Raw genomic sequence first — 24,555 nt, forward strand, 5'->3', positions numbered from 1 at the left:
CTTTAGAAAGCCTATAGAACAAGATTTTTACAAAATTGGTCGTCCTAGTGAAAAATAAGCTTTTCCAAATGTTAATTGTTTGAAATTGAAACATGTTTTCTGATTTCATGTCCTTAAACATTTCATCATTTTGTGTGGCTTTTGTTCCCCTTCTTTCTTGACAGGAAGCTACTGTGAACACATAAGACAATTCCCTTCACCCCTTGCAATTTAAGAAGACAGTTACCTCCCACCACTTTCATATTGTTCTCCAACTGGGCCATAAACTTTTCTGGCAACTATGCTTTTGCCTGCCATCTCAGAGGTTTAAGGTTCCAAAAGCTGGGGGTGGTATTCTAAAAGTTTAGCGAAATATTGAGAGGTAACTCAGGAGCAGTTTGAAAGATCTAGAAGTTGATTGTCCAGTGACACAGAAGGGCTGGGATGAACATGTCCTGTGAAAAATGGACATACTAAAGAAGAGTCATGTCAAATGTTGACATTTTTGATAACATTATATTAGAAAAGCGGTTACATTGCAAAACCCTATGATTTGGACGCTATGATTTTTTTCCTTCCCGGCAGGAAACCCATATAAGCTACCATCGTGTGATCTCTGTTGTTTTGGACAGCAGTACTCACCCTGTTTCCAACAACATACGCAATTTGATCAAGGTCATCGCGTTGCCAAGGCTTGTCATGGAACTAATGCCTCCCCGTGCCCACAGACTGTAAGGTTCCATGGTGTAACGGTTAGCACTCTGGACTTTGAATCCAGCGATCCGAGTTCAAATCTCGGTGGAACCTTTAAGAAATTCCTTCAGCCAAAGATTGTTTTCATGACTTTTGGGGCAGAGATTGAGTTAAAAATCAAGACCTTTATTTCATGACCCCAAACATGCTGATAAAAGGTTCAAAAGGGACACTCTTCTGCACGTCTATGGTTTTCCCAATGAAACCATCAGTTTACTTCTTAGTGCAGCCAGAAGACTCCCATTCAAACAGAGTGCTTGGGGAACAATCAACCCTGATCTAGGATGTTAAGCTGTGTAGCAAAGGGAATGAAACCCATGCATCTGGCTTCCTGCATGTAGTAGTCGTGGCCGAGTGGTTAAGGCGATGGACTTGAAATCCATTGGGGTCTCCCCGCGCATGTTCAAATCCTGCCGACTACGTCTAAGTTTTCTGTCCTTAGAGCATAGCATTGCTAGACTAAATCTTTCTCTTTGAACCCCTCTGTCCAGCGTGCAAGTTTCCAGAGATGAGAAAGTACAATCCCTTTTGCAAAAAGCTATGAAGTAGCTTTTGACTTGCAAAATGTGTAGCGCCTTCCGAATGATAAGCTTTAAATGTCTGCCTGTATATAGCTTTAGGGGTCTTTTTTAATTTCTACCCCATTACCAGGCAAAGGATACAGTAATGGGATTATAAGACAGATTCGGAGATGATTTTAAGACAACCCTTGTCGTATGACCACAGCACCTTTAGAAAGCCTATAGAACAAGATTTTTACATAATTGGTCGTCCTAGTGAAAAATAAGCTTTTCCAAATGTTAATTGTTTGAAATTGAAACATGTTTTCTGATTTCATGTCCTTAAACATTTCATCATTTTGTGTGGCTTTTGTTCCCCTTCTTTCTTGACAGGAAGCTACTGTGAACACATAAGACAATTCCCTTCACCCCTTGCAATTTAAGAAGACAGTAACCTCCCACCACTTTCATATTGTTCTCCAACTGGGCAATAAACTTTTCTGGCAACTATGCTTTTGCCTGCCATCTCAGAGGTTTAAGGTTCCAAAAGCTGGGGGTGGTATTCTAAAAGTTTAGCGAAATATTGAGAGGTAACTCAGGAGCAGTTTGAAAGATCTAGAAGTTGATTGTCCAATGACACAGAAGGGCTGGGATGAACATGTCCTGTGAAAAATGGACATACTAAAGAAGAGTCATGTCAAATGTTGACATTTTTGATAACATTATATTAGAAAAGTGGTTACATTGCAAAACCCCATGATTTGGACGCTATGATTTTTTTCCTTCCCGGTAGGAAAATCACACAAGCTACCATTGTGTGATCTCTGTTGTTTTGGACAGCAGTACTCACCCTGTTTCCAAAATCATACGCAATTTGAGCAAGGTCATCGCGTTGCCAAGGCTTGTTATGGAACTAATGCCTCCCCGTGCCCACAGACTGTAAGGTTCCATGGTGTAACGGTTAGCACTCTGGACTTTGAATCCAGCGATCCGAGTTCAAATCTCGGTGGAACCTTTAAGAAATTCCTTCAGCCAAAGATTGTTTTCATGACTTTTGGGGCAGAGATTGAGTTAAAAATCAAGACCTTTATTTCATGACCCCAAACATGCTGATAAAAGGTTCAAAAGGGACACTCTTCTGCACGTCTATGGTTTTCCCAATGAAACCATCAGTTTACTTCTTAGTGCAGCCAGAAGACTCCCATTCAAACAGAGTGCTTGGGGAACAATCAACCCTGATCTAGGATGTTAAGCTGTGTAGCAAAGGGAATGAAACCCATGCATCTGGCTTCCTGCATGTAGTAGTCGTGGCCGAGTGGTTAAGGCGATGGACTTGAAATCCATTGGGGTCTCCCCGCGCAGGTTCAAATCCTGCCGACTACGTCTAAGTTTTCTGTCCTTAGAGCATAGCATTGCTAGACAAAATCTTTCTCTTTGAACCCCTCTGTCCAGTGTGCAAGTTTCCAGAGATGAGAAAGTACAATCCCTTTTGCAAAAAGCTATGAAGTAGCTTTTGACTTGCAAAATGTGTAGCGCCTTCCGAATGATAAGCTTGAAATGTCTGCCTGTATATAGCTTTAGGGGTCTTTTTTAATTTCTACCCCATTACCAGGCAAAGGATACAGTAATGTGATTATAAGACAGATTCGGAGATGATTTTAAGACAACCCTTGTCGTTTAACCACAGCACCTTTAGAAAGCCTATAGAACAAGATTTTTACAAAATTGGTCGTCCTAGTGAAAAATAAGCTTTTCCAAATGTTAATTGTTTGAAATTGAAACATGTTTTCTGATTTCATGTCCTTAAACATTTCATCGTTTTGTGTTGCTTTTGTTCCCCTTCTTTCTTGACAGGAAGCTACTGTGAACACATAAGACAATTCCCTTCACCCCTTGCAATTTAAGAAGACAGTTACCTCCCACCACTTTCATATTGTTCTCCAACTGGGCCATAAACTTTTCTGGCAACTATGCTTTTGCCTGCCATCTCAGAGGTTTAAGGTTCCAAAAGCTGGGGGTGGTATTCTAAAAGTTTAGCGAAATATTGAGAGGTAACTCAGGAGCAGTTTGAAAGATCTAGAAGTTGATTGTCCAATGACACAGAAGGGCTGGGATGAACATGTCCTGTGAAAAATGGACATACTAAAGAAGAGTCATGTCAAATGTTGACATTTTTGATAACATTATATTAGAAAAGCGGTTACATTGCAAAACCCTATGATTTGGACGCTATGATTTTTTTCCTTCCCGGCAGGAAACCCATATAAGCTACCATCGTGTGATCTCTGTTGTTTTGGACAGCAGTACTCACCCTGTTTCCAACATCATACGCAATTTGATCAAGGTCATCGCGTTGCCAAGGCTTGTCATGGAACTAATGCCTCCCCATGCCCACAGAATGTAAGGTTCCATGGTGTAACGGGTAGCACTCTGGACTTTGAATCCAGCGATCCGAGTTCAAATCTCGGTGGAACCTTTAAGAAATTCCTTCAGCCAAAGATTGTTTTCATGACTTTTGAGGCAGAGATTGAGTTAAAACTCAAGACCTTTATTTCATGACCCCAAACATGCTGATAAAAGGTTCAAAAGGGACACTCTTCTGCACGTCTATGGTTTTCCCAATGAAACCATCAGTTTACTTCTTAGTGCAGCCAGAAGACTCCCATTCAAACAGAGTGCTTGGGGAACAATCAACCCTGATCTAGGATGTTAAGCTGTGTAGCAAAGGGAATGAAACCCATGCATCTGGCTTCCTGCATGTAGAAGTCGTGGCCGAGTGGTTAAGGCGATGGACTTGAAATCCATTGGGGTCTCCCCGCACAGGTTCAAATCCTGCCGACTACGTCTAAGTTTTCTGTCCTTATAGCATTGCTAGACTAAATCTTTCTCTTTGAACCCCTCTGTCCAGCGTGCAAGTTTCCAGAGATGAGAAAGTACAATCCCTTTTGCAAAAAGCTATGAAGTAGCTTTTGACTTGCAAAATGTGTAGCGCCTTCCGAATGATAAGCTTTAAATGTCTGCCTGTATATAGCTTTAGGGGTCTTTTTTAATTTCTACCCCATTACCAGGCAAAGGATACAGTAATGTGATTATAAGACAGATTCGGAGATGATTTTAAGACAACCCTTGTCGTATGACCACAGCACCTTTAGAAAGCCTATAGAACAAGATTTTTACAAAATTGGTCGTCCTAGTGAAAAATAAGCTTTTCCAAATGTTAATTGTTTGAAATTGAAACATGTTTTCTGATTTCATGTCCTTAAACATTTCATCATTTTGTGTGGCTTTTGTTCCCCTTCTTTCTTGACAGGAAGCTACTGTGAACACATAAGACAATTCCCTTCACCCCTTGCAATTTAAGAAGACAGTTACCTCCCACCACTTTCATATTGTTCTCCAACTGGGCCATAAACTTTTCTGGCAACTATGCTTTTGCCTGCCATCTCAGAGGTTTAAGGTTCCAAAAGCTGGGGGTGGTATTCTAAAAGTTTAGCGAAATATTGAGAGGTAACTCAGGAGCAGTTTGAAAGATCTAGAAGTTGATTGTCCAATGACACAGAAGGGCTGGGATGAACATGTCCTGTGAAAAATGGACATACTAAAGAAGAGTCATGTCAAATGTTGACATTTTTGATAACATTATATTAGAAAAGCGGTTACATTGCAAAACCCTATGATTTGGACGCTATGATTTTTTTCCTTCCCGGCAGGAAACCCATATAAGCTACCATCGTGTGATCTCTGTTGTTTTGGACAGCAGTACTCACCCTGTTTCCAACATCATATGCAATTTGATCAAGGTCATCGCGTTGCCAAGGCTTGTCATGGAACTAATGCCTCCCCGTGCCCACAGACTGTAAGGTTCCATGGTGTAACGGTTAGCACTCTGGACTTTGAATCCAGCGATCCGAGTTCAAATCTCGGTGGAACCTTTAAGAAATTCCTTCAGCCAAAGATTGTTTTCATGACTTTTGGGGCAGAGATTGAGTTAAAACTCAAGACCTTTATTTCATGACCCCAAACATGCTGATAAAAGGTTCAAAAGGGACACTCTTCTGCACGTCTATGGTTTTCCCAATGAAACCATCAGTTTACTTCTTAGTGCAGCCAGAAGACTCCCATTCAAACAGAGTGCTTGGGGAACAATCAACCCTGATCTAGGATGTTAAGCTGTGTAGCAAAGGGAATGAAACCCATGTATCTGGCTTCCTGCATGTAGTAGTCGTGGCCGAGTGGTTAAGGCGATGGACTTGAAATCCATTGGGGTCTCCCCGCGCAGGTTCAAATCCTGCCGACTACGTCTAAGTTTTCTGTCCTTAGAGCATAGCATTGCTAGACTAAATCTTTCTCTTTGAACCCCTCTGTCCAGCGTGCAAGTTTCCAGAGATGAGAAAGTACAATCCCTTTTGCAAAAAGCTATGAAGTAGCTTTTGACTTGCAAAATGTGTAGCGCCTTCCGAATGATAAGCTTTAAATGTCTGCCTGTATATTGCTTTAGGGGTCTTTTTTAATTTCTACCCCATTACCAGGCAAAGGATACAGTAATGTGATTATAAGACAGATTCGGAGATGATTTTAAGACAACCCTTGTCGTATGACCACAGCACCTTTAGAAAGCCTATAGAACAAGATTTTTACAAAATTGGTCGTCCTAGTGAAAAATAAGCTTTTCCAAATGTTAATTGTTTGAAATTGAAACATGTTTTCTGATTTCATGTCCTTAAACATTTCATCATTTTGTGTGGCTTTTGTTCCCCTTCTTTCTTGACAGGAAGCTACTGTGAACACATAAGACAATTCCCTTCACCCCTTGCAATTTAAGAAGACAGTTACCTCCCACCACTTTCATATTGTTCTCCAACTGGGCCATAAACTTTTCTGGCAACTATGCTTTTGCCTGCCATCTCAGAGGTTTAAGGTTCCAAAAGCTGGGGGTGGTATTCTAAAAGTTTAGCGAAATATTGAGAGGTAACTCAGGAGCAGTTTGAAAGATCTAGAAGTTGATTGTCCAATGACACAGAAGGGCTGGGATGAACATGTCCTGTGAAAAATGGACATACTAAAGAAGAGTCATGTCAAATGTTGACATTTTTGATAACATTATATTAGAAAAGCGGTTACATTGCAAAACCCTATGATTTGGACGCTATGATTTTTTTCCTTCCCGGCAGGAAACCCATATAAGCTACCATCGTGTGATCTCTGTTGTTTTGGACAGCAGTACTTACCTTGTTTCCAACATCATACGCAATTTGATCAAGGTCATCGCGTTGCCAAGGCTTGTCATGGAACTAATGCCTCCCCGTGCCCACAGACTGTAAGGTTCCATGGTGTAACGGTTAGCACTCTGGACTTTGAATCCAGCGATCCGAGTTCAAATCTCGGTGGAACCTTTAAGAAATTCCTTCAGCCAAAGATTGTTTTCATGACTTTTGGGGCAGAGATTGAGTTAAAAATCAAGACCTTTATTTCATGACCCCAAACATGCTGATAAAAGGTTCAAAAGGGACACTCTTCTGCACGTCTATGGTTTTCCCAATGAAACCATCAGTTTACTTCTTAGTGCAGCCAGAAGACTCCCATTCAAACAGAGTGCTTGGGGAGCAATCAACCCTGATCTAGGATGTTAAGCTTTGTAGCAAAGGGAATGAAACCCATGCATCTGGCTTCCTGCATGTAGTAGTCGTGGCCGAGTGGTTAAGGCGATGGACTTGAAATCCATTGAGGTCTCCCCGCGCAGGTTCAAATCCTGCCAACTACGTCTAAGTTTTCTGTCCTTAGAGCATAGCATTGCTAGACTAAATCTTTCTCTTTGAACCCCTCTGTCCAGCGTGCAAGTTTCCAGAGATGAGAAAGTACAATACCTTTTGCAAAAAGCTATGAAGTAGCTTTTGACTTGCAAAATGTGTAGCGCCTTCCGAATGATAAGCTTTAAATGTCTGCCTGTATATAGCTTTAGGGGTCTTTTTTAATTTCTACCCCATTACCAGGCAAAGGATACAGTAATGTGATTATAAGACAGATTCGGAGATGATTTTAAGACAACCCTTGTCGTATGACCACAGCACCTTTAGAAAGCCTATAGAACAAGATTTTTACAAAATTGGTCGTCCTAGTGAAAAATAAGCTTTTCCAAATGTTAATTGTTTGAAATTGAAACATGTTTTCTGATTTCATGTCCTTAAACATTTCATCATTTTGTGTGGCTTTTGTTCCCCTTCTTTCTTGACAGGAAGCTACTGTGAACACATAAGACAATTCCCTTCACCCCTTGCAATTTAAGAAGACAGTTACCTCCCACCACTTTCATATTGTTCTCCAACTGGGCCATAAACTTTTCTGGCAACTATGCTTTTGCCTGCCATCTCAGAGGTTTAAGGTTCCAAAAGCTGGGGGTGGTATTCTAAAAGTTTAGCGAAATATTGAGAGGTAACTCAGGAGCAGTTTGAAAGATCTAGAAGTTGATTGTCCAATGACACAGAAGGGCTGGGATGAACATGTCCTGTGAAAAATGGACATACTAAAGAAGAGTCATGTCAAATGTTGACATTTTTGATAACATTATATTAGAAAAGCGGTTACATTGCAAAACCCTATGATTTGGACGCTATGATTTTTTTCCTTCCCGGCAGGAAACCCATATAAGCTACCATCGTGTGATCTCTGTTGTTTTGGACAGCAGTACTCACCCTGTTTCCAACATCATATGCAATTTGATCAAGGTCATCGCGTTGCCAAGGCTTGTCATGGAACTAATACCTCCCCGTGCCCACAGACTGTAAGGTTCCATGGTGTAACGGTTAGCACTCTGGACTTTGAATCCAGCGATCCGAGTTCAAATCTTGGTGGAACCTTTAAGAAATTCCTTCAGCCAAAGATTGTTTTCATGACTTTTGGGGCAGAGATTGAGTTAAAAATCAAGACCTTTATTTCATGACCCCAAACATGCTGATAAAAGGTTCAAAAGGGACACTCTTCTGCACGTCTATGGTTTTCCCAATGAAACCATCAGTTTACTTCTTAGTGCAGCCAGAAGACTCCCATTCAAACAGAGTGCTTGGGGAACAATCAACCCTGATCTAGGATGTTAAGCTGTGTAGCAAAGGGAATGAAACCCATGCATCTGGTTTCCTGCATGTAGTAGTCGTGGCCGAGTGGTTAAGGCGATGGACTTGAAATCCTTTGGGGTCTCCCCGCGCAGGTTCAAATCCTGCCGACTACGTCTATGTTTTCTGTCCTTAGAGCATAGCATTGCTAGACTAAATCTTTCTCTTTGAACCCCTCTGTCCAGCGTGCAAGTTTCCAGAGATGAGAAAGTACAATCCCTTTTGCAAAAAGCTATGAAGTAGCTTTTGACTTGCAAAATGTGTAGCGCCTTCCGAATGATAAGCTTTAAATGTCTGCCTGTATATAGCTTTAGGGGTCTTTTTTAATTTCTACCCCATTACCAGGCAAAGGATACAGTAATGTGATTATAAGACAGATTCGGAGATGATTTTAAGACAACCCTTGTCGTATGACCACAGCACCTTTAGAAAGCCTATAGAACAAGATTTTTACAAAATTGGTCGTCCTAGTGAAAAATAAGCTTTTCCAAATGTTAATTGTTTGAAATTGAAACATGTTTTCTGATTTCATGTCCTTAAACATTTCATCATTTTGTGTGGCTTTTGTTCCCCTTCTTTCTTGACAGGAAGCTACTGTGAACACATAAGACAATTCCCTTCACCCCTTGCAATTTAAGAAGACAGTTACCTCCCACCACTTTCATATTGTTCTCCAACTGGGCCATAAACTTTTCTGGCAACTATGCTTTTGCCTGCCATCTCAGAGGTTTAAGGTTCCAAAAGCTGGGGGTGGTATTCTAAAAGTTTAGCGAAATATTGAGAGGTAACTCAGGAGCAGTTTGAAAGATCTAGAAGTTGATTGTCCAATGACACAGAAGGGCTGGGATGAACATGTCCTGTGAAAAATGGACATACTAAAGAAGAGTCATGTCAAATGTTGACATTTTTGATAACATTATATTAGAAAAGCGGTTACATTGCAAAACCCTATGATTTGGACGCTATGATTTTTTTCCTTCCCGGCAGGAAACCCATATAAGCTACCATCGTGTGATCTCTGTTGTTTTGGACAGCAGTACTCACCCTGTTTCCAACATCATACGCAATTTGATCAAGGTCATCGCGTTGCCAAGGCTTGTCATGGAACTAATGCCTCCCCGTGCCCACAGACTGTAAGGTTCCATGGTGTAACGGTTAGCACTCCGGACTTTGAATCCAGCGATCCGAGTTCAAATCTCGGTAGAACCTTTAAGAAATTCCTTCAGCCAAAGATTGTTTTCATGACTTTTGCGGCAGAGATTGAGTTAAAACTCAAGACCTTTATTTTATGACCCCAAACATGCTGATAAAAGGTTCAAAAGGGACACTCTTCTGCACGTCTATGTTTTTCCCAATGAAACCATCAGTTTACTTCTTAGTGCAGCCAGAAGACTCCCATTCAAACAGAGTGCTTGGGGAACAATCAACCCTGATCTAGGATGTTAAGCTGTGTAGCAAAGGGAATGAAACCCATGCATCTGGCTTCCTGCATGTAGTAGTCGTGGCCGAGTGGTTAAGGCGATGGACTTGAAATCCATTGGGGTCTCCCCGCGCAGGTTCAAATCCTGCCGACTACGTCTAAGTTTTCTGTCCTTAGAGCATAGCATTGCTAGACTAAATCTTTCTCTTTGAACCCCTCTGTCCAGCGTGCAAGTTTCCAGAGATGAGAAAGTACAATCCCTTTTGCAAAAAGCTATGAAGTAGCTTTTGACTTGCAAAATGTGTAGCGCCTTCCGAATGATAAGCTTTAAATGTCTGCCTGTATATAGCTTTAGGGGTCTTTTTTAATTTCTACCCCATTACCAGGCAAAGGATACAGTAATGTGATCATAAGACAGGTTCGGAGAAGATTTTAAGACAACCCTTGTCGTATGACCACAGCACCTTTAGAAAGCCTATAGAACAAGATTTTTACAAAATTGGTCGTCCTAGTGAAAAATAAGCTTTTCCAAATGTTAATTGTTTGAAATTGAAACATGTTTTCTGATTTCATGTCCTTAAACATTTCATCATTTTGTGTGGCTTTTGTTCCCCTTCTTTCTTGACAGGAAGCTACTGTGAACACATAAGACAATTCCCTTCACCCCTTGCAATTTAAGAAGACAGTTACCTCCCACCACTTTCATATTGTTCTCCAACTGGGCCATAAACTTTTCTGGCAACTATGCTTTTGCCTGCCATCTCAGAGGTTTAAGGTTCCAAAAGCTGGGGGTGGTATTCTAAAAGTTTAGCGAAATATTGAGAGGTAACTCAGGAGCAGTTTGAAAGATCTAGAAGTTGATTGTCCAGTGACACAGAAGGGCTGGGATGAACATGTCCTGTGAAAAATGGACATACTAAAGAAGAGTCATGTCAAATGTTGACATTTTTGATAACATTATATTAGAAAAGCGGTTACATTGCAAAACCCTATGATTTGGACGCTATGATTTTTTTCCTTCCCGGCAGGAAACCCATATAAGCTACCATCGTGTGATCTCTGTTGTTTTGGACAGCAGTACTCACCCTGTTTCCAACAACATACGCAATTTGATCAAGGTCATCGCGTTGCCAAGGCTTGTCATGGAACTAATGCCTCCCCGTGCCCACAGACTGTAAGGTTCCATGGTGTAACGGTTAGCACTCTGGACTTTGAATCCAGCGATCCGAGTTCAAATCTCGGTGGAACCTTTAAGAAATTCCTTCAGCCAAAGATTGTTTTCATGACTTTTGGGGCAGAGATTGAGTTAAAAATCAAGACCTTTATTTCATGACCCCAAACATGCTGATAAAAGGTTCAAAAGGGACACTCTTCTGCACGTCTATGGTTTTCCCAATGAAACCATCAGTTTACTTCTTAGTGCAGCCAGAAGACTCCCATTCAAACAGAGTGCTTGGGGAACAATCAACCCTGATCTAGGATGTTAAGCTGTGTAGCAAAGGGAATGAAACCCATGCATCTGGCTTCCTGCATGTAGTAGTCGTGGCCGAGTGGTTAAGGCGATGGACTTGAAATCCATTGGGGTCTCCCCGCGCATGTTCAAATCCTGCCGACTACGTCTAAGTTTTCTGTCCTTAGAGCATAGCATTGCTAGACTAAATCTTTCTCTTTGAACCCCTCTGTCCAGCGTGCAAGTTTCCAGAGATGAGAAAGTACAATCCCTTTTGCAAAAAGCTATGAAGTAGCTTTTGACTTGCAAAATGTGTAGCGCCTTCCGAATGATAAGCTTTAAATGTCTGCCTGTATATAGCTTTAGGGGTCTTTTTTAATTTCTACCCCATTACCAGGCAAAGGATACAGTAATGGGATTATAAGACAGATTCGGAGATGATTTTAAGACAACCCTTGTCGTATGACCACAGCACCTTTAGAAAGCCTATAGAACAAGATTTTTACATAATTGGTCGTCCTAGTGAAAAATAAGCTTTTCCAAATGTTAATTGTTTGAAATTGAAACATGTTTTCTGATTTCATGTCCTTAAACATTTCATCATTTTGTGTGGCTTTTGTTCCCCTTCTTTCTTGACAGGAAGCTACTGTGAACACATAAGACAATTCCCTTCACCCCTTGCAATTTAAGAAGACAGTTACCTCCCACCACTTTCATATTGTTCTCCAACTGGGCCATAAACTTTTCTGGCAACTATGCTTTTGCCTGCCATCTCAGAGGTTTAAGGTTCCAAAAGCTGGGGGTGGTATTCTAAAAGTTTAGCGAAATATTGAGAGGTAACTCAGGAGCAGTTTGAAAGATCTAGAAGTTGATTGTCCAATGACACAGAAGGGCTGGGATGAACATGTCCTGTGAAAAATGGACATACTAAAGAAGAGTCATGTCAAATGTTGACATTTTTGATAACATTATATTAGAAAAGCGGTTACATTGCAAAACCCTATGATTTGGACGCTATGATTTTTTTCCTTCCCGGCAGGAAACCCATATAAGCTACCATCGTGTGATCTCTGTTGTTTTGGACAGCAGTACTCACCCTGTTTCCAACATCATATGCAATTTGATCAAGGTCATCGCGTTGCCAAGGCTTGTCATGGAACTAATACCTCCCCGTGCCCACAGACTGTAAGGTTCCATGGTGTAACGGTTAGCACTCTGGACTTTGAATCCAGCGATCCGAGTTCAAATCTTGGTGGAACCTTTAAGAAATTCCTTCAGCCAAAGATTGTTTTCATGACTTTTGGGGCAGAGATTGAGTTAAAAATCAAGACCTTTATTTCATGACCCCAAACATGCTGATAAAAGGTTCAAAAGGGACACTCTTCTGCACGTCTATGGTTTTCCCAATGAAACCATCAGTTTACTTCTTAGTGCAGCCAGAAGACTCCCATTCAAACAGAGTGCTTGGGGAACAATCAACCCTGATCTAGGATGTTAAGCTGTGTAGCAAAGGGAATGAAACCCATGCATCTGGTTTCCTGCATGTAGTAGTCGTGGCCGAGTGGTTAAGGCGATGGACTTGAAATCCTTTGGGGTCTCCCCGCGCAGGTTCAAATCCTGCCGACTACGTCTATGTTTTCTGTCCTTAGAGCATAGCATTGCTAGACTAAATCTTTCTCTTTGAACCCCTCTGTCCAGCGTGCAAGTTTCCAGAGATGAGAAAGTACAATCCCTTTTGCAAAAAGCTATGAAGTAGCTTTTGACTTGCAAAATGTGTAGCGCCTTCCGAATGATAAGCTTTAAATGTCTGCCTGTATATAGCTTTAGGGGTCTTTTTTAATTTCTACCCCATTACCAGGCAAAGGATACAGTAATGTGATTATAAGACAGATTCGGAGATGATTTTAAGACAACCCTTGTCGTATGACCACAGCACCTTTAGAAAGCCTATAGAACAAGATTTTTACAAAATTGGTCGTCCTAGTGAAAAATAAGCTTTTCCAAATGTTAATTGTTTGAAATTGAAACATGTTTTCTGATTTCATGTCCTTAAACATTTCATCATTTTGTGTGGCTTTTGTTCCCCTTCTTTCTTGACAGGAAGCTACTGTGAACACATAAGACAATTCCCTTCACCCCTTGCAATTTAAGAAGACAGTTACCTCCCACCACTTTCATATTGTTCTCCAACTGGGCCATAAACTTTTCTGGCAACTATGCTTTTGCCTGCCATCTCAGAGGTTTAAGGTTCCAAAAGCTGGGGGTGGTATTCTAAAAGTTTAGCGAAATATTGAGAGGTAACTCAGGAGCAGTTTGAAAGATCTAGAAGTTGATTGTCCAATGACACAGAAGGGCTGGGATGAACATGTCCTGTGAAAAATGGACATACTAAAGAAGAGTCATGTCAAATGTTGACATTTTTGATAACATTATATTAGAAAAGCGGTTACATTGCAAAACCCTATGATTTGGACGCTATGATTTTTTTCCTTCCCGGCAGGAAACCCATATAAGCTACCATCGTGTGATCTCTGTTGTTTTGGACAGCAGTACTCACCCTGTTTCCAACATCATACGCAATTTGATCAAGGTCATCGCGTTGCCAAGGCTTGTCATGGAACTAATGCCTCCCCGTGCCCACAGACTGTAAGGTTCCATGGTGTAACGGTTAGCACTCCGGACTTTGAATCCAGCGATCCGAGTTCAAATCTCGGTAGAACCTTTAAGAAATTCCTTCAGCCAAAGATTGTTTTCATGACTTTTGCGGCAGAGATTGAGTTAAAACTCAAGACCTTTATTTTATGACCCCAAACATGCTGATAAAAGGTTCAAAAGGGACACTCTTCTGCACGTCTATGTTTTTCCCAATGAAACCATCAGTTTACTTCTTAGTGCAGCCAGAAGACTCCCATTCAAACAGAGTGCTTGGGGAACAATCAACCCTGATCTAGGATGTTAAGCTGTGTAGCAAAGGGAATGAAACCCATGCATCTGGCTTCCTGCATGTAGTAGTCGTGGCCGAGTGGTTAAGGCGATGGACTTGAAATCCATTGGGGTCTCCCCGCGCAGGTTCAAATCCTGCCGACTACGTCTAAGTTTTCTGTCCTTAGAGCATAGCATTGCTAGACTAAATCTTTCTCTTTGAACCCCTCTGTCCAGCGTGCAAGTTTCCAGAGATGAGAAAGTACAATCCCTTTTGCAAAAAGCTATGAAGTAGCTTTTGACTTGCAAAATGTGTAGCGCCTTCCGAATGATAAGCTTTAAATGTCTGCCTGTATATAGCTTTAGGGGTCTTTTTTAATTTCTACCCCATTACCAGGCAAAGGATACAGTAATGTGATCATAAGACAGGTTCGGAGAAGATTTTAAGACAACCCTTGTCGTATGACCACAGCACCTTTAGAAAGCCTATAGAACAAGATTTTTACAAAATTGGTCGTCCTAGTGAAAAATAAGCTTTTCCAAATGTTAATTGTTTGAAATTGAAACATGTTTTCTGATTTCATGTCCTTAAACATTTCATCATTTTGTGTGGCTTTTGTTCCCCTTCTTTCTTGACAGGAAGCTACTGTGAACACATAAGACAATTCCCTTCACCCCTTGCAATTTAAGAAGACAGTTACCTCCCACCACTTTCATATTGTTCTCCAACTGGGCCATAAACTTTTCTGGCAACTATGCTTTTGCCTGCCATCTCAGAGGTTTAAGGTTCCAAAAGCTGGGGGTGGTATTCTAAAAGTTTAGCGAAATATTGAGAGGTAACTCAGGAGCAGTTTGAAAGATCTAGAAGTTGATTGTCCAGTGACACAGAAGGGCTGGGATGAACATGTCCTGTGAAAAATGGACATACTAAAGAAGAGTCATGTCAAATGTTGACATTTTTGATAACATTATATTAGAAAAGCGGTTACATTGCAAAACCCTATGATTTGGACGCTATGATTTTTTTCCTTCCCGGCAGGAAACCCATATAAGCTACCATCGTGTGATCTCTGTTGTTTTGGACAGCAGTACTCACCCTGTTTCCAACAACATACGCAATTTGATCAAGGTCATCGCGTTGCCAAGGCTTGTCATGGAACTAATGCCTCCCCGTGCCCACAGACTGTAAGGTTCCATGGTGTAACGGTTAGCACTCTGGACTTTGAATCCAGCGATCCGAGTTCAAATCTCGGTGGAACCTTTAAGAAATTCCTTCAGCCAAAGATTGTTTTCATGACTTTTGGGGCAGAGATTGAGTTAAAAATCAAGACCTTTATTTCATGACCCCAAACATGCTGATAAAAGGTTCAAAAGGGACACTCTTCTGCACGTCTATGGTTTTCCCAATGAAACCATCAGTTTACTTCTTAGTGCAGCCAGAAGACTCCCATTCAAACAGAGTGCTTGGGGAACAATCAACCCTGATCTAGGATGTTAAGCTGTGTAGCAAAGGGAATGAAACCCATGCATCTGGCTTCCTGCATGTAGTAGTCGTGGCCGAGTGGTTAAGGCGATGGACTTGAAATCCATTGGGGTCTCCCCGCGCATGTTCAAATCCTGCCGACTACGTCTAAGTTTTCTGTCCTTAGAGCATAGCATTGCTAGACTAAATCTTTCTCTTTGAACCCCTCTGTCCAGCGTGCAAGTTTCCAGAGATGAGAAAGTACAATCCCTTTTGCAAAAAGCTATGAAGTAGCTTTTGACTTGCAAAATGTGTAGCGCCTTCCGAATGATAAGCTTTAAATGTCTGCCTGTATATAGCTTTAGGGGTCTTTTTTAATTTCTACCCCATTACCAGGCAAAGGATACAGTAATGGGATTATAAGACAGATTCGGAGATGATTTTAAGACAACCCTTGTCGTATGACCACAGCACCTTTAGAAAGCCTATAGAACAAGATTTTTACATAATTGGTCGTCCTAGTGAAAAATAAGCTTTTCCAAATGTTAATTGTTTGAAATTGAAACATGTTTTCTGATTTCATGTCCTTAAACATTTCATCATTTTGTGTGGCTTTTGTTCCCCTTCTTTCTTGACAGGAAGCTACTGTGAACACATAAGACAATTCCCTTCACCCCTTGCAATTTAAGAAGACAGTTACCTCCCACCACTTTCATATTGTTCTCCAACTGGGCAATAAACTTTTCTGGCAACTATGCTTTTGCCTGCCATCTCAGAGGTTTAAGGTTCCAAAAGCTGGGGGTGGTATTCTAAAAGTTTAGCGAAATATTGAGAGGTAACTCAGGAGCAGTTTGAAAGATCTAGAAGTTGATTGTCCAATGACACAGAAGGGCTGGGATGAACATGTCCTGTGAAAAATGGACATACTAAAGAAGAGTCATATCAAATGTTGACATTTTTGATAACATTATATTAGAAAAGCGGTTACATTGCAAAACCCTATGATTTGGACGCTATGATTTTTTTCCTTCCCGGCAGGAAACCCATATAAGCTACCATCGTGTGATCTCTGTTGTTTTGGACAGCAGTACTCACCCTGTTTCCAACAACATACGCAATTTGATCAAGGTCATCGCGTTGCCAAGGCTTGTCATGGAACTAATGCCTCCCCGTGCCCACAGACTGTAAGGTTCAATGGTGTAACGGTTAGCACTCTGGACTTTGAATCCAGCGATCCGAGTTCAAATCTCGGTGGAACCTTTAAGAAATTCCTTCAGCCAAAGATTGTTTTCATGACTTTTGGGGCAGAGATTGAGTTAAAAATCAAGACCTTTATTTCATGACCCCAAACATGCTGATAAAAGGTTCAAAAGGGACACTCTTCTGCACGTCTATGGTTTTCCCAATGAAACCATCAGTTTACTTCTTAGTGCAGCCAGAAGACTCCCATTCAAACAGAGTGCTTGGGGAACAATCAACCCTGATCTAGGATGTTAAGCTGTGTAGCAAAGGGAATGAAACCCATGCATCTGGCTTCCTGCATGTAGTAGTCGTGGCCGAGTGGTTAAGGCGATGGACTTGAAATCCATTGGGGTCTCCCCGCGCATGTTCAAATCCTGCCGACTACGTCTAAGTTTTCTGTCCTTAGAGCATAGCATTGCTAGACAAAATCTTTCTCTTTGAACCCCTCTGTCCAGTGTGCAAGTTTCCAGAGATGAGAAAGTACAATCCCTTTTGCAAAAAGCTATGAAGTAGCTTTTGACTTGCAAAATGTGTAGCGCCTTCCGAATGATAAGCTTGAAATGTCTGCCTGTATATAGCTTTAGGGATCTTTTTTAATTTCTACCCCATTACCAGGCAAAGGATACAGTAATGTGATTATAAGACAGATTCGGAGATGATTTTAAGACAACCCTTGTCGTATGACCACAGCACCTTTAGAAAGCCTATAGAACAAGATTTTTACAAAATTGGTCGTCCTAGTGAAAAATAAGCTTTTCCAAATGTTAATTGTTTGAAATTGAAACATGTTTTCTGATTTCATGTCCTTAAACATTTCATCATTTTGTGTGGCTTTTGTTCCCCTTCTTTCTTGACAGGAAGCTACTGTGAACACATAAGACAATTCCCTTCACCCCTTGCAATTTAAGAAGACAGTTACCTCCCACCACTTTCATATTGTTCTCCAACTGGGCCATAAACTTTTCTGGCAACTATGCTTTTGCCTGCCATCTCAGAGGTTTAAGGTTCCAAAAGCTGGGGGTGGTATTCTAAAAGTTTAGCGAAATATTGAGAGGTAACTCAGGAGCAGTTTGAAAGATCTAGAAGTTGATTGTCCAATGACACAGAAGGGCTGGGATGAACATGTCCTGTGAAAAATGGACATACTAAAGAAGAGTCATGTCAAATGTTGACATTTTTGATAACATTATATTAGAAAAGCGGTTACATTGCAAAACCCTATGATTTGGACGCTATGATTTTTTTCCTTCCCGGCAGGAAACCCATATAAGCTACCATCGTGTGATCTCTGTTGTTTTGGACAGCAGTACTCACCCTGTTTCCAACATCATACGCAATTTGATCAAGGTCATCGCGTTGCCAAGGCTTGTTATGGAACTAATGCCTCCCCGTGCCCACAGACTGTAAGGTTCCATGGTGTAACGGTTAGCACTCTGGACTTTGAATCCAGCGATCCGAGTTCAAATCTCGGTGGAACCTTTAAGAAATTCCTTCAGCCAAAGATTGTTTTCATGACTTTTGGGGCAGAGATTGAGTTAAAAATCAAGACCTTTATTTCATGACCCCAAACATGCTGATAAAAGGTTCAAAAGGGACACTCTTCTGCACGTCTATGGTTTTCCCAATGAAACCATCAGTTTACTTCTTAGTGCAGCCAGAAGACTCCCATTCAAACAGAGTGCTTGGGGAACAATCAACCCTGATCTAGGATGTTAAGCTTTGTAGCAAAGGGAATGAAACCCATGCATCTGGCTTCCTGCATGTAGTAGTCGTGGCCGAGTGGTTAAGGCGATGGACTTGAAATCCATTGGGGTCTCCCCGCGCAGGTTCAAATCCTGCCGACTACGTCTAAGTTTTCTGTCCTTAGAGCATAGCATTGCTAGACTAAATCTTTCTCTTTGAACCCCTCTGTCCAGCGTGCAAGTTTCCAGAGATGAGAAAGTACAATCCCTTTTGCAAAAAGCTATGAAGTAGCTTTTGACTTGCAAAATGTGTAGCGCCTTCCGAATGATAAGCTTTAAATGTCTGCCTGTATATAGCTTTAGGGGTCTTTTTTAATTTCTACCCCATTACCAGGCAAAGGATACAGTAATGTGATTATAAGACAGATTCGGAGATGATTTTAAGACAACCCTTGTCGTATGACCACAGCACCTTTAGAAAGCCTATAGAACAAGATTTTTACAAAATTGGTCGTCCTAGTGAAAAATAAGCTTTTCCAAATGTTAATTGTTTGAAATTGAAACATGTTTTCTGATTTCATGTCCTTAAACATTTCATCATTTTGTGTGGCTTTTGTTCCCCTTCTTTCTTGACAGGAAGCTACTGTGAACACATAAGACAATTCCCTTCACCCCTTGCAATTTAAGAAGACAGTAACCTCCCACCACTTTCATATTGTTCTCCAACTGGGCAATAAACTTTTCTGGCAACTATGCTTTTGCCTGCCATCTCAGAGGTTTAAGGTTCCAAAAGCTGGGGGTGGTATTCTAAAAGTTTAGCGAAATATTGAGAGGTAACTCAGGAGCAGTTTGAAAGATCTAGAAGTTGATTGTCCAATGACACAGAAGGGCTGGGATGAACATGTCCTGTGAAAAATGGACATACTAAAGAAGAGTCATGTCAAATGTTGACATTTTTGATAACATTATATTAGAAAAGTGGTTACATTGCAAAACCCCATGATTTGGACGCTATGATTTTTTTCCTTCCCGGTAGGAAAATCACACAAGCTACCATTGTGTGATCTCTGTTGTTTTGGACAGCAGTACTCACCCTGTTTCCAAAATCATACGCAATTTGAGCAAGGTCATCGCGTTGCCAAGGCTTGTTATGGAACTAATGCCTCCCCGTGCCCACAGACTGTAAGGTTCCATGGTGTAACGGTTAGCACTCTGGACTTTGAATCCAGCGATCCGAGTTCAAATCTCGGTGGAACCTTTAAGAAATTCCTTCAGCCAAAGATTGTTTTCATGACTTTTGGGGCAGAGATTGAGTTAAAAATCAAGACCTTTATTTCATGACCCCAAACATGCTGATAAAAGGTTCAAAAGGGACACTCTTCTGCACGTCTATGGTTTTCCCAATGAAACCATCAGTTTACTTCTTAGTGCAGCCAGAAGACTCCCATTCAAACAGAGTGCTTGGGGAACAATCAACCCTGATCTAGGATGTTAAGCTGTGTAGCAAAGGGAATGAAACCCATGCATCTGGCTTCCTGCATGTAGTAGTCGTGGCCAAGTGGTTAAGGCGATGGACTTGAAATCCATTGGGGTCTCCCCGCGCAGGTTCAAATCCTGCCGACTACGTCTAAGTTTTCTGTCCTTAGAGCATAGCATTGCTAGACAAAATCTTTCTCTTTGAACCCCTCTGTCCAGTGTGCAAGTTTCCAGAGATGAGAAAGTACAATCCCTTTTGCAAAAAGCTATGAAGTAGCTTTTGACTTGCAAAATGTGTAGCGCCTTCCGAATGATAAGCTTGAAATGTCTGCCTGTATATAGCTTTAGGGGTCTTTTTTAATTTCTACCCCATTACCAGGCAAAGGATACAGTAATGTGATTATAAGACAGATTCGGAGATGATTTTAAGACAACCCTTGTCGTTTAACCACAGCACCTTTAGAAAGCCTATAGAACAAGATTTTTACAAAATTGGTCGTCCTAGTGAAAAATAAGCTTTTCCAAATGTTAATTGTTTGAAATTGAAACATGTTTTCTGATTTCATGTCCTTAAACATTTCATCATTTTGTGTGGCTTTTGTTCCCCTTCTTTCTTGACAGGAAGCTACTGTGAACACATAAGACAATTCCCTTCACCCCTTGCAATTTAAGAAGACAGTTACCTCCCACCACTTTCATATTGTTCTCCAACTGGGCCATAAACTTTTCTGGCAACTATGCTTTTGCCTGCCATCTCAGAGGTTTAAGGTTCCAAAAGCTGGGGGTGGTATTCTAAAAGTTTAGCGAAATATTGAGCGGTAACTCAGGAGCAGTTTGAAAGATCTAGAAGTTGATTGTCCAATGACACAGAAGGGCTGGGATGAACATGTCCTGTGAAAAATGGACATACTAAAGAAGAGTCATGTCAAATGTTGACATTTTTGATAACATTATATTAGAAAAGCGGTTACATTGCAAAACCCTATGATTTGGACGCTATGATTTTTTTCCTTCCCGGCAGGAAACCCATATAAGCTACCATCGTGTGATCTCTGTTGTTTTGGACAGCAGTACTCACCCTGTTTCCAACATCATACGCAATTTGATCAAGGTCATCGCGTTGCCAAGGCTTGTCATGGAACTAATGCCTCCCCGTGCCCACAGACTGTAAGGTTCCATGGTGTAACGGTTAGCACTCTGGACTTTGAATCCAGCGATCCGAGTTCAAATCTCGGTGGAACCTTTAAGAAATTCCTTCAGCCAAAGATTGTTTTCATGACTTTTGGGGCAGAGATTGAGTTAAAAATCAAGACCTTTATTTCATGACCCCAAACATGCTGATAAAAGGTTCAAAAGGGACACTCTTCTGCACGTCTATGGTTTTCCCAATGAAACCATCAGTTTACTTCTTAGTGCAGCCAGAAGACCCCCATTCAAACAGAGTGCTTGGGGAACAATCAACCCTGATCTAGGATGTTAAGCTGTGTAGCAAAGGGAATGAAACCCATGCATCTGGCTTCCTGCATGTAGTAGTCGTGGCCGAGTGGTTAAGGCGATGGACTTGAAATCCATTGGGGTCTCCCCGCGCAGGTTCAAATCCTGCCGACTACGTCTAAGTTTTCTGTCCTTAGAGCATAGCATTGCTAGACTAAATCTTTCTCTTTGAACCCCTCTGTCCAGCGTGCAAGTTTCCAGAGATGAGAAAGTACAATCCCTTTTGCAAAAAGCTATGAAGTAGCTTTTGACTTGCAAAATGTGTAGCGCCTTCCGAATGATAAGCTTTAAATGTCTGCCTGTATATAGCTTTAGGGGTCTTTTTTAATTTCTACCCCATTACCAGGCAAAGGATACAGTAATGTGATTATAAGACAGATTCGGAGATGATTTTAAGACAACCCTTGTCGTATGACCACAGCACCTTTAGAAAGCCTATAGAACAAGATTTTTACAAAATTGGTCGTCCTAGTGAAAAATAAGCTTTTCCAAATGTTAATTGTTTGAAATTGAAACATGTTTTCTGATTTCATGTCCTTAAACATTTCATCATTTTGTGTGGCTTTTGTTCCCCTTCTTTCTTGACAGGAAGCTACTGTGAACACATAAGACAATTCCCTTCACCCCTTGCAATTTAAGAAGACAGTAACCTCCCACCACTTTCATATTGTTCTCCAACTGGGCAATAAACTTTTCTGGCAACTATGCTTTTGCCTGCCATCTCAGAGGTTTAAGGTTCCAAAAGCTGGGGGTGGTATTCTAAAAGTTTAGCGAAATATTGAGAGGTAACTCAGGAGCAGTTTGAAAGATCTAGAAGTTGATTGTCCAATGACACAGAAGGGCTGGGATGAACATGTCCTGTGAAAAATGGACATACTAAAGAAGAGTCATGTCAAATGTTGACATTTTTGATAACATTATATTAGAAAAGTGGTTACATTGCAAAACCCCATGATTTGGACGCTATGATTTTTTTCCTTCCCGGTAGGAAAATCACACAAGCTACCATTGTGTGATCTCTGTTGTTTTGGACAGCAGTACTCACCCTGTTTCCAAAATCATACGCAATTTGAGCAAGGTCATCGCGTTGCCAAGGCTTGTTATGGAACTAATGCCTCCCCGTGCCCACAGACTGTAAGGTTCCATGGTGTAACGGTTAGCACTCTGGACTTTGAATCCAGCGATCCGAGTTCAAATCTCGGTGGAACCTTTAAGAAATTCCTTCAGCCAAAGATTGTTTTCATGACTTTTGGGGCAGAGATTGAGTTAAAACTCAAGACCTTTATTTCATGACCCCAAACATGCTGATAAAAGGTTCAAAAGGGACACTCTTCTGCACGTCTATGGTTTTCCCAATGAAACCATCAGTTTACTTCTTAGTGCAGCCAGAAGACTCCCATTCAAACAGAGTGCTTGGGGAACAATCAACCCTGATCTAGGATGTTAAGCTGTGTAGCAAAGGGAATGAAACCCATGTATCTGGCTTCCTGCATGTAGTAGTCGTGGCCGAGTGGTTAAGGCGATGGACTTGAAATCCATTGGGGTCTCCCCGCGCAGGTTCAAATCCTGCCGACTACGTCTAAGTTTTCTGTCCTTAGAGCATAGCATTGCTAGACTAAATCTTTCTCTTTGAACCCCTCTGTCCAGCGTGCAAGTTTCCAGAGATGAGAAAGTACAATCCCTTTTGCAAAAAGCTATGAAGTAGCTTTTGACTTGCAAAATGTGTAGCGCCTTCCGAATGATAAGCTTTAAATGTCTGCCTGTATATAGCTTTAGGGGTCTTTTTTAATTTCTACCCCATTACCAGGCAAAGGATACAGTAATGTGATTATAAGACAGATTCGGAGATGATTTTAAGACAACCCTTGTCGTATGACCACAGCACCTTTAGAAAGCCTATAGAACAAGATTTTTACAAAATTGGTCGTCCTAGTGAAAAATAAGCTTTTCCAAATGTTAATTGTTTGAAATTGAAACATGTTTTCTGATTTCATGTCCTTAAACATTTCATCATTTTGTGTGGCTTTTGTTCCCCTTCTTTCTTGACAGGAAGCTACTGTGAACACATAAGACAATTCCCTTCACCCCTTGCAATTTAAGAAGACAGTAACCTCCCACCACTTTCATATTGTTCTCCAACTGGGCAATAAACTTTTCTGGCAACTATGCTTTTGCCTGCCATCTCAGAGGTTTAAGGTTCCAAAAGCTGGGGGTGGTATTCTAAAAGTTTAGCGAAATATTGAGAGGTAACTCAGGAGCAGTTTGAAAGATCTAGAAGTTGATTGTCCAATGACACAGAAGGGCTGGGATGAACATGTCCTGTGAAAAATGGACATACTAAAGAAGAGTCATGTCAAATGTTGACATTTTTGATAACATTATATTAGAAAAGTGGTTACATTGCAAAACCCCATGATTTGGACGCTATGATTTTTTTCCTTCCCGGTAGGAAAATCACACAAGCTACCATTGTGTGATCTCTGTTGTTTTGGACAGCAGTACTCACCCTGTTTCCAAAATCATACGCAATTTGAGCAAGGTCATCGCGTTGCCAAGGCTTGTTATGGAACTAATGCCTCCCCGTGCCCACAGACTGTAAGGTTCCATGGTGTAACGGTTAGCACTCTGGACTTTGAATCCAGCGATCCGAGTTCAAATCTCGGTGGAACCTTTAAGAAATTCCTTCAGCCAAAGATTGTTTTCATGACTTTTGGGGCAGAGATTGAGTTAAAACTCAAGACCTTTATTTCATGACCCCAAACATGCTGATAAAAGGTTCAAAAGGGACACTCTTCTGCACGTCTATGGTTTTCCCAATGAAACCATCAGTTTACTTCTTAGTGCAGCCAGAAGACTCCCATTCAAACAGAGTGCTTGGGGAACAATCAACCCTGATCTAGGATGTTAAGCTGTGTAGCAAAGGGAATGAAACCCATGTATCTGGCTTCCTGCATGTAGTAGTCGTGGCCGAGTGGTTAAGGCGATGGACTTGAAATCCATTGGGGTCTCCCCGCGCAGGTTCAAATCCTGCCGACTACGTCTAAGTTTTCTGTCCTTAGAGCATAGCAT

General features: G+C 41.2%; 32 non-coding genes across 32 annotated transcripts; all 32 read left to right on the top strand.

The window, feature by feature from the left end:
* The first annotated feature begins 714 nt into the window (after positions 1 to 714).
* Positions 715 to 786, top strand: TRNAQ-UUG (transfer RNA glutamine (anticodon UUG)). The gene has a single exon. It is a non-coding gene; the product is annotated as a tRNA-Gln (tRNA).
* A 286-nt stretch (positions 787 to 1,072) lies between these two features.
* On the top strand, positions 1,073 to 1,154 carry TRNAS-UGA (transfer RNA serine (anticodon UGA)). Its single transcript has one exon. It is a non-coding gene; the product is annotated as a tRNA-Ser (tRNA).
* Positions 1,155 to 2,175: 1,021 nt separating this feature from the next.
* On the top strand, positions 2,176 to 2,247 carry TRNAQ-UUG (transfer RNA glutamine (anticodon UUG)). Its single transcript has one exon. It is a non-coding gene; the product is annotated as a tRNA-Gln (tRNA).
* Positions 2,248 to 2,533: 286 nt separating this feature from the next.
* Positions 2,534 to 2,615, top strand: TRNAS-UGA (transfer RNA serine (anticodon UGA)). The gene has a single exon. It is a non-coding gene; the product is annotated as a tRNA-Ser (tRNA).
* A 1,021-nt stretch (positions 2,616 to 3,636) lies between these two features.
* TRNAQ-UUG (transfer RNA glutamine (anticodon UUG)) lies at positions 3,637 to 3,708 on the top strand. Its single transcript has one exon. It is a non-coding gene; the product is annotated as a tRNA-Gln (tRNA).
* Positions 3,709 to 3,991: 283 nt separating this feature from the next.
* TRNAS-UGA (transfer RNA serine (anticodon UGA)) lies at positions 3,992 to 4,076 on the top strand. The gene has a single exon. It is a non-coding gene; the product is annotated as a tRNA-Ser (tRNA).
* A 1,016-nt stretch (positions 4,077 to 5,092) lies between these two features.
* TRNAQ-UUG (transfer RNA glutamine (anticodon UUG)) lies at positions 5,093 to 5,164 on the top strand. Its single transcript has one exon. It is a non-coding gene; the product is annotated as a tRNA-Gln (tRNA).
* A 286-nt stretch (positions 5,165 to 5,450) lies between these two features.
* Positions 5,451 to 5,532, top strand: TRNAS-UGA (transfer RNA serine (anticodon UGA)). Its single transcript has one exon. It is a non-coding gene; the product is annotated as a tRNA-Ser (tRNA).
* Positions 5,533 to 6,553: 1,021 nt separating this feature from the next.
* TRNAQ-UUG (transfer RNA glutamine (anticodon UUG)) lies at positions 6,554 to 6,625 on the top strand. Its single transcript has one exon. It is a non-coding gene; the product is annotated as a tRNA-Gln (tRNA).
* Positions 6,626 to 6,911: 286 nt separating this feature from the next.
* TRNAS-UGA (transfer RNA serine (anticodon UGA)) lies at positions 6,912 to 6,993 on the top strand. Its single transcript has one exon. It is a non-coding gene; the product is annotated as a tRNA-Ser (tRNA).
* Positions 6,994 to 8,014: 1,021 nt separating this feature from the next.
* Positions 8,015 to 8,086, top strand: TRNAQ-UUG (transfer RNA glutamine (anticodon UUG)). Its single transcript has one exon. It is a non-coding gene; the product is annotated as a tRNA-Gln (tRNA).
* Positions 8,087 to 8,372: 286 nt separating this feature from the next.
* Positions 8,373 to 8,454, top strand: TRNAS-UGA (transfer RNA serine (anticodon UGA)). Its single transcript has one exon. It is a non-coding gene; the product is annotated as a tRNA-Ser (tRNA).
* Positions 8,455 to 9,833: 1,379 nt separating this feature from the next.
* Positions 9,834 to 9,915, top strand: TRNAS-UGA (transfer RNA serine (anticodon UGA)). The gene has a single exon. It is a non-coding gene; the product is annotated as a tRNA-Ser (tRNA).
* Positions 9,916 to 10,936: 1,021 nt separating this feature from the next.
* TRNAQ-UUG (transfer RNA glutamine (anticodon UUG)) lies at positions 10,937 to 11,008 on the top strand. The gene has a single exon. It is a non-coding gene; the product is annotated as a tRNA-Gln (tRNA).
* Positions 11,009 to 11,294: 286 nt separating this feature from the next.
* On the top strand, positions 11,295 to 11,376 carry TRNAS-UGA (transfer RNA serine (anticodon UGA)). The gene has a single exon. It is a non-coding gene; the product is annotated as a tRNA-Ser (tRNA).
* Positions 11,377 to 12,397: 1,021 nt separating this feature from the next.
* On the top strand, positions 12,398 to 12,469 carry TRNAQ-UUG (transfer RNA glutamine (anticodon UUG)). The gene has a single exon. It is a non-coding gene; the product is annotated as a tRNA-Gln (tRNA).
* Positions 12,470 to 12,755: 286 nt separating this feature from the next.
* Positions 12,756 to 12,837, top strand: TRNAS-UGA (transfer RNA serine (anticodon UGA)). Its single transcript has one exon. It is a non-coding gene; the product is annotated as a tRNA-Ser (tRNA).
* A 1,379-nt stretch (positions 12,838 to 14,216) lies between these two features.
* Positions 14,217 to 14,298, top strand: TRNAS-UGA (transfer RNA serine (anticodon UGA)). Its single transcript has one exon. It is a non-coding gene; the product is annotated as a tRNA-Ser (tRNA).
* A 1,021-nt stretch (positions 14,299 to 15,319) lies between these two features.
* Positions 15,320 to 15,391, top strand: TRNAQ-UUG (transfer RNA glutamine (anticodon UUG)). The gene has a single exon. It is a non-coding gene; the product is annotated as a tRNA-Gln (tRNA).
* A 286-nt stretch (positions 15,392 to 15,677) lies between these two features.
* On the top strand, positions 15,678 to 15,759 carry TRNAS-UGA (transfer RNA serine (anticodon UGA)). The gene has a single exon. It is a non-coding gene; the product is annotated as a tRNA-Ser (tRNA).
* Positions 15,760 to 16,780: 1,021 nt separating this feature from the next.
* Positions 16,781 to 16,852, top strand: TRNAQ-UUG (transfer RNA glutamine (anticodon UUG)). Its single transcript has one exon. It is a non-coding gene; the product is annotated as a tRNA-Gln (tRNA).
* A 286-nt stretch (positions 16,853 to 17,138) lies between these two features.
* Positions 17,139 to 17,220, top strand: TRNAS-UGA (transfer RNA serine (anticodon UGA)). The gene has a single exon. It is a non-coding gene; the product is annotated as a tRNA-Ser (tRNA).
* Positions 17,221 to 18,241: 1,021 nt separating this feature from the next.
* Positions 18,242 to 18,313, top strand: TRNAQ-UUG (transfer RNA glutamine (anticodon UUG)). The gene has a single exon. It is a non-coding gene; the product is annotated as a tRNA-Gln (tRNA).
* Positions 18,314 to 18,599: 286 nt separating this feature from the next.
* TRNAS-UGA (transfer RNA serine (anticodon UGA)) lies at positions 18,600 to 18,681 on the top strand. The gene has a single exon. It is a non-coding gene; the product is annotated as a tRNA-Ser (tRNA).
* Positions 18,682 to 19,702: 1,021 nt separating this feature from the next.
* On the top strand, positions 19,703 to 19,774 carry TRNAQ-UUG (transfer RNA glutamine (anticodon UUG)). The gene has a single exon. It is a non-coding gene; the product is annotated as a tRNA-Gln (tRNA).
* A 286-nt stretch (positions 19,775 to 20,060) lies between these two features.
* TRNAS-UGA (transfer RNA serine (anticodon UGA)) lies at positions 20,061 to 20,142 on the top strand. The gene has a single exon. It is a non-coding gene; the product is annotated as a tRNA-Ser (tRNA).
* A 1,021-nt stretch (positions 20,143 to 21,163) lies between these two features.
* TRNAQ-UUG (transfer RNA glutamine (anticodon UUG)) lies at positions 21,164 to 21,235 on the top strand. The gene has a single exon. It is a non-coding gene; the product is annotated as a tRNA-Gln (tRNA).
* Positions 21,236 to 21,521: 286 nt separating this feature from the next.
* Positions 21,522 to 21,603, top strand: TRNAS-UGA (transfer RNA serine (anticodon UGA)). Its single transcript has one exon. It is a non-coding gene; the product is annotated as a tRNA-Ser (tRNA).
* Positions 21,604 to 22,624: 1,021 nt separating this feature from the next.
* Positions 22,625 to 22,696, top strand: TRNAQ-UUG (transfer RNA glutamine (anticodon UUG)). The gene has a single exon. It is a non-coding gene; the product is annotated as a tRNA-Gln (tRNA).
* Positions 22,697 to 22,982: 286 nt separating this feature from the next.
* On the top strand, positions 22,983 to 23,064 carry TRNAS-UGA (transfer RNA serine (anticodon UGA)). The gene has a single exon. It is a non-coding gene; the product is annotated as a tRNA-Ser (tRNA).
* A 1,021-nt stretch (positions 23,065 to 24,085) lies between these two features.
* On the top strand, positions 24,086 to 24,157 carry TRNAQ-UUG (transfer RNA glutamine (anticodon UUG)). The gene has a single exon. It is a non-coding gene; the product is annotated as a tRNA-Gln (tRNA).
* A 286-nt stretch (positions 24,158 to 24,443) lies between these two features.
* On the top strand, positions 24,444 to 24,525 carry TRNAS-UGA (transfer RNA serine (anticodon UGA)). The gene has a single exon. It is a non-coding gene; the product is annotated as a tRNA-Ser (tRNA).
* The last annotated feature ends 30 nt before the right edge of the window (positions 24,526 to 24,555 follow it).

This window comes from Engystomops pustulosus, chromosome 7 (genome assembly GCF_040894005.1).
Source record: "Engystomops pustulosus chromosome 7, aEngPut4.maternal, whole genome shotgun sequence".
NCBI lineage: Eukaryota > Metazoa > Chordata > Amphibia > Anura > Leptodactylidae > Engystomops > Engystomops pustulosus.